Here is an 18,271-nt window from a genome sequence, read left to right on the forward strand (position 1 = left end):
GTTCCGTGCAGGCACAGCTCGGCTGGGGGGCTCCGACCCACAGGAAAAGGGCCAACCCAGTCTCTTTACACTGACGAGGGCGGACCGAGAGCTCTTCGGTTGCGAGACTAGATTCTGAATCTCTGTTTACAGAGCACGTTGGCTCGGCCATGAAACTCGTGCTGTCACAGCCTGGACCTGTGATCTCATCAGAGAAATACCAAAGGCTGGAAAGGGGAGCATGTCCCCGTGGGCTTTGGGGGAGGGCTTCTGCTACCAAACAATGAGCGATTATCTTTCTAAATTGATTGGATGTTTTAAATATTAATTGGACGAGGCAACCATCCCTGCGAACCCAGTTCAGCACAGAGAATGTTCAGGCCTGCCGGATGACCGAAGCGAGGTGTCCTGCTGCTAACGGGGACCGAATGGACATCACCACCCAGCAGCCGCCTCGTCAACTCAGGCCGGACAAGGACACGTGTCGGTTACCTGAGAAACACTCTGGCCCTGATGAGCACCTCCTGTCGTGCGGCGGCGGCCTGCATTACAGCGAATTCCACTTGCGCGGCCCCGCTTGTTGTGACAGAAAGAGCTTCCTTCCTCCTTGCCAGGGCGGAGGAGGGCGGCATGGCCTGACCTGTGTTCTCAGGCAGCAGGTGCGCGAGTCAGGGTTCTCCAGAGCAAAGACCCGGTAGGACATCTGGCCGTGGACACAGACCTGGAAACAGATACAGACACACGAGACGGGATCATTAGGGGAATTGTTTGCTGGGATTACGGAGGCGGAGAAGTCCCACAGTGGGCCGTCTGCAGGCTGCACACCCAGGGAAGCCGGTAGCTCCGTCCGGCCCGAGTCCGGAAGCCCCCGAACCCGGGAGGCTGATGGTGCGACTCTCAGCCCGGGGCCCGGGGGTCACGGGTGCAAGCGTCAGAGTCCTAAGGCAGGAGGACTTGGAGTTCCAACGTCCAAGAGCAAGAGAGAAGGAGTGTTCTAGCTCCAGAAGGAAAAGAGATGAGCAAATGCACCTTTCCTCCACCTTTGCTGCCCGGATTCTCAGCGGGTTGGACGAAGCCACCCACCTTGGTGCAGGTGGATCTTCCTTGCTCAGTCCGCTGAGCAAATGCCCGTCTGTTCTGGAAACAGCCTCACAGTCACACTGAGAAATGACACTTTGCCAGCTGTCTGGGCACCTTTAACCCAGTCAAGCTGACACCTAAAATGAACCATCGCCATGGGCAGGGGAGAAGGTAGCTGAGTGTCCTGCTTCCTGGCGGGAGGGGACGTTACTCCCTGGAGTGACTTCACCAGCCTCTCATGGCCTGGGGCAAGGGGCCGGAGAAATGCACTTGATCCCTCGACCATTCCCCCCCCCATCAGTTGCACCCGCTGTCTGCCGTCTGTTTTCCCACGTCACGCCCATCGTCCCTTGTACTGTCACTGCCCACAGCAGCCACTAAGACGTCTGTCTCCTCCCCGTCCCTTCTCCCCTCCAACCACATGGCCCTTTGTGCGGCTGTCCCAGCCAGTCCGAATGAGGGGCAAAGAGCGGCACTGCCTGGGCGTAGGAGAGCAGAGAGGGATGGGAGAGCAGCACAGAGCCCACAGAACGTGAAGAGCCAGGCAGGAGCCACTGCAGACCTCCGCCGGGTCCTCCCGCACCTGGGTGGGCTCCGCGGCACAGCCACTGGCTGGTGGGGACATCTTGGGACTCGTGGCTCCCGCCTGCCCTTCTGTGATCTTAAATGTGCACCCAAGGAGCCCGCTTACAGTTTGAAGCTCATACGTTATACTTAATTTCCTGAGCCAGAGACCTCTTTTTGTTTATGGGGAGAAAAGGGCCATATCTGATTAAACAACCGTGATTCCGCAAACTGGTGTTTGCAAACACCAATCCGAAGATCATAAACAGACGCCAAATGTCCCAAAGTAACTGATTTTATTGGCACCGAATTTTCTCTGAAGGATTCCAAAAAATGATCATATACACGTGGGTAACCTTTCATACATGCCACTTGCCCTTGTACAAACCCAGGTCTTGGGAATCCTCTGAAATGCTAGGAATATTTAGCTTATTCGTGTGTCTTTTAAAAGAGCAGCATACGCGGAATAGCCTGAATTATTTACCTAGCATGATCTAAATCCATGGAGTTTCAGAAATACTCATAACTTTTGTTTTAAAAATAAAAAAAAAAAAAGCCTCACTTCTAAAAATAAAACAGTGATTAACCACAATGGTTGGAGTATTGCCTCCAGACCTTTTTGGAAGTAGACAGAGTACAAATAAACCAGTTAATGCATAAATAAAATACTTGAAGCTTTGTGACCTTCTGGTTTGCAGGTTTCTATACATCAAATTATGGATTGACCTACCAAGCAGTCCCTAAAGTCTCTTTCATGTCAAAGCCTATACATTTTCTCTAAGCCCCGGTTAAGTTGGAGGCCGTTTTGTCTTTAGTCTTTGTTGACGATCTTTGTGAGAAGCTGAGTCCACTCACCTGTCCGATTCAACGAGCCGGGACGAAGGTGTCATCTCAGGCATGGGGGAGCCCCAGGGCCGTCAACAGACAAACCCCCCATTTTGAGGGGTGTGGATGTGTGGGCTGCTGTTGGCTTCAGCACCTGTGTACAAAGATGCTCAGTTTTAGAAAGCCGCAATGAATCCTAGCACTCTGGGAGGCCCAGGTGGGTGGATTGCTTGAGGTCAGGAGTTCGAAACCAGCCTGAGCAAGAGCGAGACCCCGTCTCTACTATAAATAGAAAGAAATTAATTGGCCAACTAATATATATATAGAAAAAATTAGCCGGGCATGGTGGCGCATGCCTGTAGTCCCAGCTACTTGGGAGGCTGAAGCAGGAGGATAGCTAGAGCCCAGGAGTTTGAGGTTGCTGTGAGCTAGGCTGACGCCATGGCACTCACTCTAGCCTGGGCAACAAAGCGAGACTCTGTCTCAAAAAAAAAGAAAAAAAAATAGAAAGCCACAACAAATAGTTTCTTAGCCTATTGAAGACGTCGGCTTGTTGCCTTCTGGCAAACTAGAACCTGGTTAAACCTTCAGCTGAGAAGGAACCGCTTGTTGTAAAAGCACCAGGTGTGCTCTGTGCCTCTTTCCCTGGACCCTGCTCTCTCAAGCCCCGTCGTTTTACGGGTAGAGACTGGGAGGGCTGTGCCTCACTTACTCTGAGCTCCCCAAAACATGAGGTTGAGTTTTGTTTGATTACAGCGTATCCCAGTCTCCCAGTGCTGTGCTTGCCAGGCAGCAGCTGCTCAGCCGATGCTGTTTGAGTGAATGAATGAGTGAGTGAATGAATGCATCCATCAGCGCCTGTGATGCCTGTTTCTAAGCTCCTTGGGTCCCGTGGGTGCTTTGAAACACCCCCGCTTCTTCTGCGTCTGTCCGAGGGGCTCTTCGTAAACTTGATGGCCGGAGACAGCCGCACGGCGCACGCAAACATGCCACTAACTGGAGAAATGTCACGTCCGTACCTAATACGTGTTTCTATCGGAGCCCGTTTAAAGTAAATGGCTTATACTTTATATCATAAAAAGAAATTGTCAGTGGGATATTGCTCCGTGTCCCCAGGAAAGGGGCCTGCGTTCGTGGGTGTGTTGAAGTCAGTGCAGTCAGGGACTAAAGGGAGTGCGGCTGAAGAGCAGCAAGGAACCAGGTAAGTCAGTAAATGTCTGGATTTAATTATCCACCAGCTCGTGTTCCGGATAGGCAGGGGTATCATTTACTGCCCTGTAGTTAATGCCAGTGGCTTCCTTGCAGCAGGACCGACCACAAAGGCCTAAACCTTATGACCCAGAAAGAGATGTTAAAGGGTTTTAGCTAAAGGTTATGCAATTGGCCAGGCACGGTGGCTCATGCCTGTAATCCTAGCACTAGGGGAGGCCAGGGTGGGAGGATCACTTGAAGCCAGGATTTTCAGACCAGCCTAGGCAACATAGAAAGACCCTGTCTCTAAAAAAGAAAACATAGAAAAAATTGGCTAGGCGTGTTGGCACAACTCTGTAGTCCCAGCTACTTGGGAGGCTGAGGCAGGAGGATTGCTTGAGGCCAAGGAGTTTGAGGCTGCTGTGAGCTGTGATGATACCACTGCACTCCAGCCCAGGTGATAGAGCGAGACCCTGTCTTCTAAAAAAATAAATAAATAACATTTGTGCAATTAATTTAGCATCACCTATGAAGAATACTCTTTTTATTTGCGGCTTAGAATTGAGAGATCTCATACTCCCAGGAAAGGTACAAAGATTACCACAAGATAAATTGATAATGACCTCATCCTTAATTCATAAGCAGTTAAGTGGCTTAAATAAGTGATAGGGGTCATAATCTAAATACAAGTATATTAGTGGAAAATATTTTAATTTAAGTGAAACTAACACAGTGTGTTAAATATTGGATAGGAAACTAAAATTTGGTTGGCACTGAATAATTTATTTGGTTTGAGATTTCGGTTTCCAAACAGAACATATAAATCAATGAGCAGATATGCTGGGAACACGAATATAACTAAATACAGTCCAGTGTTCGCTGCTTATAGCGTGCTTCCCAAAATAATATGTACAGAAGTGGACTGTAGGAAAGACGATAGACGGTAACTTCCTGCGTCTTGTTTTGGGGGAGGGGGTTCTGAAAGCTACAAAGTATTAAAGGATTTGTCCATTGCATTTCATCTTTAAGCCGCAACCCTCGTCAGAGTATTTGCGGTGTTCACACGTATTATTTAGCACTGTTCTTTTTCCACTGAAGCAAGTGTGCAGCGGGCTGTGTGTGCACTGTCACCGTGGCCCTGCGTCCAGCGGTGCCTAGTGACACACCGATAACCTGTGAAACTAAGTCACTGTGACCACACCTGCCACACCCCTCATCATTACAATCACTACTTTCGCTTTTGCATTTTTCTACTCATTTTTACAAAAAAAAAAAATGAGCAGAACGAGAGAACGAAAATCACATAAACAGTTCAGTGTGGGGGAAGACAGAGATGTTGCTGAGGGTGACCTGCTGTCCGCGTGGCAGGGTCTCAGCGTGCGTAACTGTCGGCGGGGAATGAAGGTCAGCATCCGACTCGCCTTAACCGTCTTCCACGAGCCGCAGTGCGGACTGTCCCAAAGTCAAATGACAAACGCACCAAATGCACCCCTTTTTTTAGTTTCCCGTGGGAACTAGCAGTGGTGCACCCAGCGGTGCTGGGAAGTGGTGGGTGGGGCAGCCGCCTGGGGTCCCGAGGTCCCTCCCGGTGTGGGCCCTGCAGGTGTCAGGACGACAGGCCAGCGCGGTGGCCACTTCCTGCGTGCAGAGCCCCGTGCCACCACCGCGGGGGGGAGGAAGAGCGGGGTCCGCTGCGCAGGGAAGTGCAGAGGCCGCCGGAGCAGGTGCGTCGTGGGGTGCCAGGGCGGTCCGCCCGGACTGTTCCGGAAGCTCCCCTTGACGTGAGGTCTCCGAGGAGGAACATCGCCGTGAACAGACCCCAGTCACGACGCTGTAGACTTGAAAGCCTTTGAGCAGAGGTAACTGGGGGGTGTAAGCCTAACTCTCAGATAAGCCTCAAAACAGTTTCACGTTTTATTTTTGAATAAGCGGTTGGCACTTGGTGAAGAAAAATAGAGAATTCAGGTTTCCAAGTAAATTAAAAGCAAACAAACACAGGAATTCGAAGGTGACCCATCATCTAACCACCCAGAGGCAATTACTGTTAACAGGTTGGAAAATGTTCTTCCTGGGACTTTCTAGGCATCTATAGTTCTATTTAGGTCTACGCTTACCTGCACTACATCTGTTTATGCATGCAAGTACTGGTTGGTTGTTTTTTTTTAACAGAATGGTGCCACTTTATTCTGAAACCTGCCATTTTGTATGGGAATAAATGATGACCGTGTTTTCACGTAGCTATCTCACGTTTGTCACCTTCTCAGTGGCCGCCTGGCACTCATTTCCCAGGCTGCACCTTGATGGATTTAACCCCTCAGCTCCCGCCCCTGCAGCCTGTGAACCCCCAGGCTAGCTGCGCCTTTACCACTAGGAGGTGAGCTCCAGCTGCCGGCTCCACCTGCAAACCCGCAGGCCCCGTGCAGCTCCCCGCAGCTGCCCCGCACCCTCCACGCGGCCTGGGGACGCCCAGTGCCGGGCCTGTGCTCCCCAGCCCTGCCCTGCCTTCTGGCTGCTGGGTGGGAATTGCAGTGAGACTCCGTCCCCCAAAGCTCCAGCTGGCGTAGCATCTGCAGCTGGCCCCCCAGCAGGAAGAGGACGTGAGCAGAGTGATGGATGGCGCCTCAGAACCGTAACGGCGAGGGGGCTAACCTGTTTACAAACAGGATTGCAAATCCTAAATAGCTCTGGAGGTCCTAAACTGCTCTTCTGGGAGGGCTCCCCACCCAGAGCATCTCAGGCCCCGTGCATAGTGGGATTATTAAAAAAAAAAAAAAAAAAAAAAAAGGCTTATTTAATTCTTGGTCATGCTTGAGGCATTTGGAAGGAAACAAACGGGTGGATGGAGAAGACAACAGATTTATAGAGAACTGGAAAACAGTACGTTTTTAAATTGCTGGGATATTCATCCTGAGTGTTACAGGGGAAGGTCTAGGATGAAGAGGAGGTAGGGTACAGTGGAGCTGTGTGGGACATGGGGGCAGGGCACGACTGTCAGCCCTTCCCCCAGTACAGCTCAGCCAGGACTCCCAGGCAGGCAGAGCAGCACCTGCTTCCCAGAGAGGAACAAGCTCAATTTGTATTGTTCCAGTAGGATTCTTGATTTGTTTGGATCTGCACTGTAATTATTGGCTAGGCAGAACCGACAGACATTTGGTTCTCTTGAGTCTACAGCAAAATTGCCAGAGAAGCGGTCACAGGGGAATTCTGATGCCCTATTATGACATGACCCCCATAAGCAGGTTCTTGGTTTTGCTTCTGTTTTGCTGTTCCAGGGGGGAAGTGTGCCACTTGAATATCTGCACATTTCACCTTCCATTGGGAGCTTTTTTTGGAACATTTTGGGTCTGTACACAGGGAATAAATAGAACCTTTGAGAGCTACCTCTCCCACTGGACAGGACCCGCCGCTCTTGCCCTGGGCACTTCAGTCCCCCGACCTCGACTTATAGAAGAAGCTGCAGAAATAGCCACGGATGGGAGGGAACATTTCTGGGGACACCAGGGGACACACCTGACAGTCTGCTGACCTCTGGGGCCCAGTACCACAGGATTGCTGAGGTGTGGCTTTTACTGGGAGGATGTGCTGAAAAACAAAATGGGAAAGCGTTCGCCAGGTGAAAGTGCAGAGTCACTCCGGGGCGGGAAAGGTGCCCGGAGCCCCTCTGCAGGTCAGTCTGAGCTCACATTCATTAAATCCCAAAAGAATGTCAACGCACCCAAATCAGAGCATCTTGTCTCGGGAAAGAGGAGGGAAGGAAGCTGTCAGCGGGGTGCAAGGCCTGGGGGTGAGCAGCCACTCTGGGGACATCCTTGTGGCTTTCGGCGTGCACACCTTCGAGCTTTGCAGGCGACAGCTGAGCCAGAGCGCCCAGCCGCTCCCAGCATTCGGAGAAGCGTGCCAGGTGGGGGAGAAGAGGGGAGAGGGGACGTCATTGCACTATGGGAGGCAGCTGCCCCCTGTCCAGCACAAAGAGCAGGCCTGAGGGAGAGGGCAGACAGGGTGCACCCAGGGCCAGTGCCTCTGGGCTGTCACCGTGTTGAGTGTCTGCCGGCATGATGCAGAGCACAGGTGCTCTCTGGATCCTCCTGTGTCCAAGCGGGACCCTGCACAGAGCCCAGGGAGCACCCAGGGAGCACCCAGGGAGCACACCTAGTTCCCGTCCTCAGCGTCCTTATGTGGAGTTTTTCACCCGTGGCCTGGCCGGGCTGGGCTGAGTGAGACGTGTGCTGCACGAGAAGCACTTGCATGGTGTGAACTCGTGCGGCTGGCTGCTGTTTCAGGCCAATCCACTTTTGGGTTAGAAAGTTATTGGGAAATAGCCTTAGCGTTCGTTTAATTCAGGCAAAACCTCTTAACTTCAGTTCTCACATCTGTAAGAATAAGGGATTTTTTGTGATCACGTAGCTCAGGGTTATCTGGAATCAGAAATCCGCTGGCATAAGGCCTGGTCCAGAGCCACAGACAGGACAGGTGGCTGTAGCTGTAGCATTTCTCTGAATGTGCGAGAAAATAGTAAGTAACATGCATTTTTTGGGTAACAATGCATTTAGTATTGCAGTAAGTAACAATGCATTTTTTTCTCGATAAAAAAAAAGGCTTTGACTTTCTGTAATTGAAAGACTGCTTGGCACATAGTAGGTGCTCACTCGGTTCTGCACTGAAGGTGGTGGCGTGGCTGTAGAGACAGGGGAACGGGTGACACAGGCTGGTACCTGCTGGGTCCTGCCTGCGGCTCCCGGGGGAATCCCAGGGGAGCGTCATTGCCTTTTTCCAATGAGCTCTGATTTTCTGCTGAGGGACCTTGAAGCTTCCACGGGAAACTGAGGCCAGGGCTGCCTAATGAGCATTGCCAGTGGGAAGCATCATTTGTAAATTACTTGGCAAGTGTGCCTCAGACCAACTAGCAGTTGTCCCCCCTCCCTCTGGTCCGCGAGGCCTCAGACAACAACACGCAACCTCTGCGTGTTGAAGGGATGACCCATGCTAGCCTTTATCTAACAGTAAAAGACTGAGTTCCTTTCTTAGTGTGGGAGTTTCTGTTCTCCCACTGCCTCCCTTTCAACCTGGCCCCATTTCTTTAAGACCCAAGTATCATGCTCTTTTTATGTTTAAGTAAATCCAACTTCCTTGTCTGCTTGCTTTTTTGTCTTCTCTCCTTGTGTCTTTATTAATTTTATTAAAGTAATCTGACTCCTTCATCCATTTTCTACTATAACTTCTCAATATGCATCTTCCTAACATCCCAACTGGTCCCTTGGTGGATATGTGCACACAACACACATGCACACACATGCATGTATACACATACATACATGCACACACATGCACAGAGAGACACATACACATGCATGTGTGCGCACACATACACAGAGAGACACATACGCACACACATGCATATGTGCACACAGAGACACATACGCACACACATGCATATGTGCATACAAATATACACAGAGAGACACATATGTACACACATGCACACAGGCATACACACACATGTCACTACTGCTTCTGAGAAGACCATCCCTCCTCCTCCTCTGCACGTGCTCAGCATCCTCCCTCCTTCCAGGTTCAGTCCCCTTCTGGCCTCCAGAAAGATGCCGGGGGTTCCTAGCTGACAGGATTCCCTCCCTGTTTGGAGCCCCCACCACTGCTGCTATAATTGGCAGTCTACTCAAGTGCTGTACACTGGTTTCTGGTGCTGCTGCTGTGTCTTTTCTCCCCACGTTTAAATCTACAGAGGAGGCACTGCAGTCTCCTCCTTTTAATGCTTCTTGCCATTGTTAGATTAACATGTCATCCTCAACATGCAGTGAGATCTGAGAGCTCAAGGTACACGTGCTTCATAAATATTTGCTAAATAAAGCTATTTTCTATTATCCCTGTGCTTTCTGTTTCAATTATACATTGCTGTGTTACAAAGCACTCCATAGGTTAGTAGCTCACAACAACTGCCATGCACTTGTTCATAATTCTGCAATCCAGGCTGTGCTCAGCTGGGCGGTTCTTTGTGCTCTTGCCGAGGTCTGTAGGGGAGAAAAAATGAATAGCCCTTCCTCATCCTCCACAAGGGTCCTGACAGACACCCTGTAACAAAAGACAGATGAACAAGAAAAAAAGCATAACAAATTTATTTAAGGCTTTAGTGATGCTGGAGACTTCAGAAATGAAGACCCACAGACTCTGGCGAATGTGTATGTCTGTGCTACACTGGCTGAAAGAAGTGAATAGTTGTGGAGAAGCACAATTGGACAAAGAGGGTTCACATCTAATGGTGTTAAGCCAGTGAGAGCTTCAGTAAGAAGCCGGTTTTCAAACCTATTCTATGTCGCTGCCTGACATTCCTTCCCCGTGGGTGAGGGGCAGGACCCTCTGGAGTGGGGAATCTCATGATGACTCTTAGCAAGGTGGTCAGAGAGTTCCTTTGTGGCCGTTCTTCAGGGAACAGAGCGGGGAGGAGGTCAGGGGGACCTTGCTTCTGCAGTTTTCTCAGTGGCCACGGTGCCGTATTTTGGGGGTATCCTGCTCTGAGCCCCAACACATCCTTCAGGTGGGTGGAGTCATCTGAGGCTAAAATGGGTCTGGAAATCCCAAGTGGGAGTGGCTGGAAGAGCTGAGTGCCAGCCAGGCACCCTCTGCCCCCACATGTTCTCTCCAGCAGGGAGGGACCTTGAGTCTGTGCATTGAGAAGGGAGACTTCCGAGGAGCTAGTGCCAGGGTGTCCAGGCTCGTGGCTCCACTTCCTGGGCATCCTTGCTTTTCCATGGTGATGTCCCCGGGTACAGCTGAGGGCTTAGCCTGCCTCCTGCCCATAGACATTTGGAGACTCAGTGGCTTCTTTGCATTTTGAACTCAATTCCTTTTAGTCCAAGCTGGGAAATGCCTCTGAAATCTTGTGGGCTTTCTATATGTCAGACTGTCTCCTCCACTAGTAACAACTGCACCCACAGATCTGCGTAAGGCAGGCTCCACCCTGCTGGAGCTAGGGACAGGGGTTTTGTGGGGTGATTCCCTGGGAGGGACTGGGTATCTTCCGTCTAGCCAAGAGGGTGCATGAGGAACCACCTTAGAATTTCCAAGTTTTTATGAAGCGTCTCGCAGCCTCACTCTGGATTTGCTCTTGGCGAGGAGGTAACATTTCACTGGCAGCACCCTGGGTTTGATATTTACCCTGAGACTATTTCTTACTTCTAGACTCTTTTTATTTGCAGAAGAGGCTAAAAAATTATTATAGAAACTGCTCTTTTTTCTAACCCCGTAAGTTGTGGTTGGAAATATTTCATCGCCTCTAAGTTCCGCTTGGAAACTAAATGGTTTCTTGTTTAATTTATCTGCCTCTTCCCATATTTTATCACAGACTAAAATACGCCACTTAGCACTTCTAATATGCAGCAGCTGCACTTGTTCATTGGGTCCGTTCCCGTCCCCGTCAGTTACCGCGGGAGACTGTCGTGTTCATTGTTCCACCAGTGCACACGGGGGACCCTCTTCCGGTTCCAAAAGAAAGTCTCTCACGTTCCTCTAACCTCCTGGCATCCCTTAGGCCTCTGCCTGACACCTGATTCAGAAGCTGATGCTACTACATGTTTTAGGTTTTGGCTATGGCAGTCACCCCAAGTTGTCTCTTGCTGCATAACAAACATCGTCCTGTGGTCGTAGTCATTGTGTTTGCTCACAGTCCTGCACCCTGGCTGCCTCTGCCGCGTGGGTTTTCTGTGGTTCTCTTCTGAGTCAGTCAGGTGGCTGCAGTACCCGAGACTCACCTGGGGCTGGTGTCCAAGGTGGTTTTGCTTATGCGTCTGCATTTCAACAGGGAGGCTCTGCCCAGGCCTCGCTGACGCTCCGTGAGGCGTCCTCAGAGGGTACTGGGACTTCTTTGCAGCACGGCAGCTGGTTCTAGCAGGGAGCGTCCCAAGTGGAGGGCCACCCGTGTGTCACTGCGCCTCCGTCCTCACTGTGTCACACCTCCTGGAAGCAGCAGCAGGCCTGGGGGCCACAGTTGGCTCCTATAAGAGTGTCGTCTGAAATGCGCCGCCTTCTCCTCCTGCTGCTGCCTGGGGTGTGCTCAGAAAACCGAGTCAACTCGTTTGTGGGCCTAAAGCAGAAACCATGTTCCCTGAGTTTGTAAGGTAAACTTTCTTCATTGAACTTTTGTTGCTGTGACCTTGGTTCTGTGACCTTGTGCTGCTTGCCTGACTTCTTTGGGCTTCTGTTTCTCCTCTGTGGAAGGAAGGCTGGGCCAGATGGTGTTTTATGGCTGCAAACATCCAACCTGCCCTCAGGCAAGCCCACTGCCGATGATGCGTGCTCCAGCAGGGCTGGAGGGAGTTTGCAGGGTCTCCTAGCCTTGGAAACTCCGGGACCAGGGACCAACCAGTCTGTGCTGTGCCTGCTGTGTCCCCACAGTCCAGCCAGTGCCTGGCACACAGTGGCTGTTTAATAAATGTGCCTTGAGTGACAGTGTAGCCACGCTCTTTCACTCCCTGGGCTGAGATAATGGAGAAGGATATTTATAGTCGTAGCAAATTTGCCTTGGTCCTCAGCACATCCCAGAGCTGCCTGCCTCATAAGCTGCTGCCTGCTGGGCTGGGGGCCGATGAAGTTTGGGTCTGGAGAATCATCCGTAAGTCAGTTTCGAGAGCTCCTGTGTAATCGGGCCTCTGCGTGAAGCCCATCGCTGTCTCCCACCTGCAACCCGCGCCTGAGAGGCCGGACCTGCAGCAGCAGCAGCAGCAGCTGGGGTGCTCAGCGGGGAGGGGTGCTGGGACGTCTCCAGCTCACCATCTGCCTTCGTCACCCCCAAAGGAATCCAAGAGTCCCCACAAAGCCCGTGACAACTGAACAGCCCCGGGACAACAGAATAGTCCCCTATACTCCCCTCCCTACTCCCACTAGATATATACTTGAGACTAAATATGGTCCCTGATCACTTCAAATGCACAGCCTCTCAGGTGATAATTTCTCTCTTGAACGTATTTTACATGGGTAAGTCACTGTCCATTTTCCCTCACTAACACTATGAAAGAAACAGGGTGAGCACTGTTGTTGCCATGTTACAAGGTGCACACTGGGATCCAGAGAGGTTATGTGACCCAAGGGTCACCCCTGGGACTTCAACCTCCCATTGAAATCCAACTGAGCCCGTTCCGGGGTTTGTGCAGACACCTGGCCCCGTTTCTTCCTCCCTCCCTCCCTTCCTGTGGCAGATACTTAACGACCACCAGCGGCGGGGGCAGGGGCCAGGGAGAGTACGGGAGATAAAACAAGGTTCCTGCTTCCAGAGTTTATATTTGTATAAACAAGTATATCAACAAGAAAATAAGGAGTGATGAGAGGCCTGATGATGAATTTATTTTTAAATGATGGCGATTGCAAATGGTGCAGTGCGGGAAGGACTGACAAGCCTATGTTGCTTGAGCAGCCTGCCAGGTGCAGAAATGGACAAAGAACGTTCCGGGTGAAGAGGGCCACCACCGTTGGAACCTTTGCACGGTGTGATTAGCGTCAGAGATCTGCTTATTAAAATATGAACCGTAACTTTCACTCTTGACCCGGCTAGAGTTCATTTCCAAGTCTTGCGCCACAGCTTAGGAAATTAGCAAGGCAGGTGCGGTGGATTCTCCCAAAGCCTTGAGACCGCTGTGGCTGGAGGCTTTAACAGAAAACGTGATGGATTAATACGAGGGTGTCTTAGTCGAGAAATCCATTTTGTTTACATTCCATAACGTGGAAGAATCTGTAGCCAAGACTAGGCTATTTTTGCAGTTAAAAACAATGTTAGGAATCCGAGTATTTCCTGGGGGTCTGTGTTAGAATGAACCTGAAATCCTGACTCCTTTCATTTCTCTCAGAGGAATTTGGCAAATGGAGTTCGGTTCCTGGCCTAGTGGAAGCCTTGGCTAATTTATCCAGGTAACAGTGACATTACCGGCATTCGTATGTATAACAAAAGTGGTTTCTGCCTGTGCCAGCCGGGGTGGCATGAAATCATCACAGTGTGTTTTAAGCAATGGAGACTGGAAGAACAGGTTAAGAAAATTCTTAATGAACTCCACAGACGACAGGATTTTTATTCGTAGTTGTTTTCTAAGAATCAAAATGAAGGAAGCAGCTCAGTGTGAGCCCAGCTCCCCCCATGGGGTGTTTAGGCTACCTGGGCAGACCCAGAAAGTACAGCTGACACTTTATGTTTATTTTTTCCTTCGTTGTATGAAGACCTTCCCCTCTGCTCCGGTCTCCCTGCCTCCTCTCCCTCCTCCCTGCGGCCCATCCCCAGCCCTGCTTCTTTCTTTTCACTACTGACCAGCGGGTGACTCTGGGCGTGCAACTGACTTCCCTCAACTCTCCTTGCTCCGTGTACGTCACCGGAGGGACAGAAACAGAATTCGTCTCCTGGGGAACGCAGACTCAACCCGTCCTTTGGGCCAGCCAGGGAATGACCACCCAGGTGGAGTGAGTCTGAATTTCTCAGAATCATCGTGACTGCCCCCAAACAGGTGGACACCCAGGGCCTTTGGGTATGGCCGGGCTGCGTCCACGTGGCAAAGCCCTGCCACCCACCTTAGCTGTAAGCAGGTGCTCCTCGTAGCCGGTGCCAGGCTGTGTGTCCTTTGTCTTCCTAGAGACTGGGTCTGTCGGTTTGCCCTGCGTGCCTCTCTCCCTCCCTTCTGCTCACAGACCATTTCTGAAGTACGGGTTTATTTTCTTCTTCTATTCACACTTTCCTCCGGGTGGGAAAGAGCAAAAGGGTCACGGCCAGGCGACTCGAGCCGCACTGTTTCGGTTTGATGCCGGCTGTGCCGCACACGTCACTTACCTGCTTGAAATGGTGTTTGCCTGATAGAAATAAAAATAGTAAAAATGCGAACCTCACATGGCTCGGGAGAAGTAGGTAAGGGGATCCATTTACACTTTATTTTTATTGTGGTTAAAAAAAAAAAAGCTAACAAAATTTGCCGTCTTAACCGCTCCCAGGTGTTGTGTTTGGTGGTGGCGTGAGCCGAGTTTACGTGCTGGTAAGTTGTGAAGTGGGCCCCGTGGCAGGGGGCATTGTTGTCAGGGACAGACCCCTGCTGGAGATTGGCCCTTGGCGTTCACAGGTGCCTCGGAGCAGAAACCCGAGGCCCGCTGGCGTCTGAGAGTGAGCCTGCCCCTGCCCGCAAAGTCGTCTTTAAAATTCTCTTTTTATCACCGTTTATTCATTACCGCAAGCCCGGCTTTTTGCAGGTAGATCAATATCTCCAAGGTTAAGCGCTTAGTTTTGGATATTCCGCTGGCCACTCGGGCAGGTCCCTGCAGTGAGCACGGGCTGTTCGCGTCCCGCTCCCCGGGGCCTGAGCCCCTTCCGCCTGCTCCCTCCTCTTCTCTCTTTCCTTCCCTCTTCGTCATCTCCTAGTAGCTTCTTCCCCTGGTTCCGCTGGTGTATTTTTTCTTCTCGCTCCTTCTCTCTCTCTCTCTCTCTCTCTCTCTCTCTGTCTGTTTCCAGAGTCTATTCTTCAGTCCGCTGCTTCGAGTCTAACTCGGTGAGGCTGGCACGGTGGTGATCTGACCCGTCACACGGGCGTGGCCTCGATTTGCAAACGGAAGCAGCACTGAGCCGCGAGGAAGCCCAGGGGACAGGCCACGGTGCCACTGAGGGACAACGGGAGTTGACATGCGTGGCCAAGCAGTGCTTGGGTGCACAGAACTACACTGCTGTGCTTCCTTTTGGCAAAAACAACTATGAAAATAAATTATTCAAGAAAGTTTGGGAGGATTATTGCTGCCTCCAAACCGCTGAAATTATAACCAAACGCTCTGTTTGAGTCATTCGTTTGCCTGCGGAAAGACTCCTGGAGGAGTTGATGTTCGCTAGGGCGAAGCCTCATCGATTTAATTCTTATTTATTTTTATTATTACATAGCGTGGCATCATTTCCCAGCTAAAATGTCTTATGATTGAATTGTTCTGCCCACCACACAAGAAACGATGCCACGGACCCCCTGTTGCGGCAGAGTTGGGGCTCCCTTGGCACTGCACCCATGAATACGTTAGGGCGCATGGCAAAGGGACTTCGCCGATGGAATTGAGGTTGGGAAACAGTCTTGGATGACCTGGGAGGACCCACTGGAGAGAGACGAGTCATTAGCAGCAGGGGAGGAGGTCGGGAGCAATCTGAGGCAAGAGGAGAACTCAGGGTGTGGTTGGTGGCTTAATGGAAGGAGGAGGCCTGAGAAGGTTCAGGAATCCTGCCGCCAGAATGAGCCTGGAAGCGGGTTCTCCCCAGAGCCCCCAGAAGGACATGCAGCCCGGCAGACACTTGGATCACCCCCTCCCAGGCACCAAACAGCACGTCCAGCCGCGCTGTGCTAATCTCTGCGGACAGGACGGTGAGATGGTACCTGGGTGTTGTACTAAGGCGCTGAACCTGTGGCCCTCGTTACAGCAGCAAACGAAAACTGGAACCCCACCGTGCGCTGGCAGGTGATTAGGGCTTAGGGTCGAGGCTGTTTCTTACAGGAGGGTGGACTTAGTGGATCTCGCCACAGCTGTCTGCCTCCCAGCAGTGCGGCCGGTGCTGCCCGTGCTCGGGGCCCGGCCGGGGGAGGGGCACAGCCTGTGTCTGTGGAGCAGGAAGAAGCTAGCGGGGCTTCCAGACGTGCGGCGCCAGACCCTTCTTAGAAGCACGCCTCGCCAGGCGGACCGAGCGACCGTGTAGGCTCCGCGTCAGTGCCTGTCGCAAAGGGCTATCCGGAAACCGGCTGCAAATCTCTGGAAAATGAGTTAAACTTGCAGATTCTGGGGATCATCTCATATTTACCGGATCGGGATCTCTGGGGCTACAGAGGGAGGGTGTGTATTTCTGGTGAGCGCCCAGGCACTTCCTCTGCATACTGACACTCGCAGACCACTGCTGTTCTTCAGCGTTTTCTAGACGTATTTCGGCAAATAGTGAAAGCAATGTTCTTGGACCATCTTGTTAAACATTGAAGTGAGGAGGGTGCGGCGGCTCACACCTGCAATCCCGGTGCTGTGGGAGGCCGAGGAGGAGGGCTTGAGGCCAGGAGTGTGAGACCCAACATAGCGAGACCCCCTTCTCTACAAAAAAACTTTTAAAAAGGAAAAAAAAAAAATAGCCAGGTGTGACGGTGCACGCCTGAAGTCCCAGCTACTCGGGAGGCTGAGGCAGGAGGATCACTGAGCCTGGGAGTTTGAGGCTGCAGCGGGCAATGATTACATGAGCTGTGATCATGCCGCTGCTCTCCAGCCTGGGCAACAGTGGGAGACCCTATCTCTGAAAAATTAAAAAAGAAAACAGAAGTGCACAGAAAAGAAAAGATAATATTTTTCAGAATGCCTTGCAAGGTGGTAAGGACAAGAAACTTTTGTTCCAAAGTGCATGTGTGTGCACGTATGTGTGTGTGCGTGCATGCGTGCATGAGTGTGTGTGTGTGTGTGTGTGTGTGCGCATGCGAGTCTGTGTGTCCACAGTGACTATGTAAAATGTATGTGAGCAGCACTGCTCTAACGTGATCCTGAAAACCTCAAACCTCTGTCTGGGACTCTCCAAACGTGCTGGATCTCCTATCAGCCCTCCTGTGTCTGCTGACCCGGCCTGCCCTGCCTTAGGGATACCCTGGAAGGAATCTTCAGGGCTTGGCTGGGGCTTTCCGAGATTCCCCTCCTTCCATCCGGGGACCTGTGAGATAAGTCAATGGCAATCATTTTCTATTCTTTGGGGAATAAAATCTCTTCAGGCATTGCTCAGGGAGATATACACATGAGATGTAGGATGGCAGCCAGCAGACCGAGAGAAATGATGGTTTCCAAATAGGTCGCTGCGGAGCGTAGGTACAGAAGCCCCTTCGAAATTAGCTTTACAGTGAAATACATACGCAGAAAGGAAGTTTCAGTGGTGAAAACTAAAGAGACGTGACAGTCAGCATAAAACTTAAACGGAGGGATAAAAGCACAATTGCATTTGTAATTTTAACAAGTGGAAGCCGTGATACAGCAGCAGAAAGGATGAAGGACGCTGAGGAAGGCCGGGTGGGGGATGGGGGACTGTGGCCGTCGTCAGTCTCGGAGCTGTGGGCAGTCTGCATTTTGCAAATGGGCCTGAGGCCCCACCCAGGACCCCAGCACTCAAGGAAGCACGGTTTAGACTCGTTATGTGACACTAACAATTTCCCCCAGAAAATGAGTATTTGTTGCTTTACACACTTTGTAAAATAGTCATCTTTGGTATGAAAGTTCACGTCGGTTTTGAACGGAAGAGCCCTGTCCTTACCCAGCTTTGCTTGCAATGCCAGCCAGGGCAGTGATGACGATGGTACTCGAGTACCCGCAGTACTAAGGTACTTGGAGTAGCAGTAATGCAGAGCATTGGTGGAAGGCTTGCGGTGGGTGTAAAATGTCGAGCTTAGCATGACCCACGGGCAGCATTGCTAGTTTTGCCATGTGACAGGGAAGAAGAATGGGGCTCAGAGAGGTGAGGCGTGCGAGCACGCCCTGGTACTCACTGTGGAGCAGAGGCAGGGACAGTGTGGCCCAGAGTCCCGTCCAGGCCTCTTCCCGCAAAGCCAGCCTGCCGGTCACTGACCAGTCCCACCCCCTTTCCACCCCCAGGGCACTGCAGAGAGCACTCGGGTGC

General features: G+C 51.4%; 1 protein-coding gene across 2 annotated transcripts in view; it reads left to right on the top strand.

The window, feature by feature from the left end:
* Positions 1–18,271, top strand: part of DPP6 (dipeptidyl peptidase like 6) — an 827,489-nt gene that overhangs the window by 207,576 nt on the left and 601,642 nt on the right. The gene's annotated exons all lie outside the window — the stretch shown is intronic.

The sequence above is a fragment of the Microcebus murinus genome, chromosome 9 (genome assembly GCF_040939455.1).
Source record: "Microcebus murinus isolate Inina chromosome 9, M.murinus_Inina_mat1.0, whole genome shotgun sequence".
In the NCBI taxonomy this organism is placed as follows: domain Eukaryota; kingdom Metazoa; phylum Chordata; class Mammalia; order Primates; family Cheirogaleidae; genus Microcebus; species Microcebus murinus.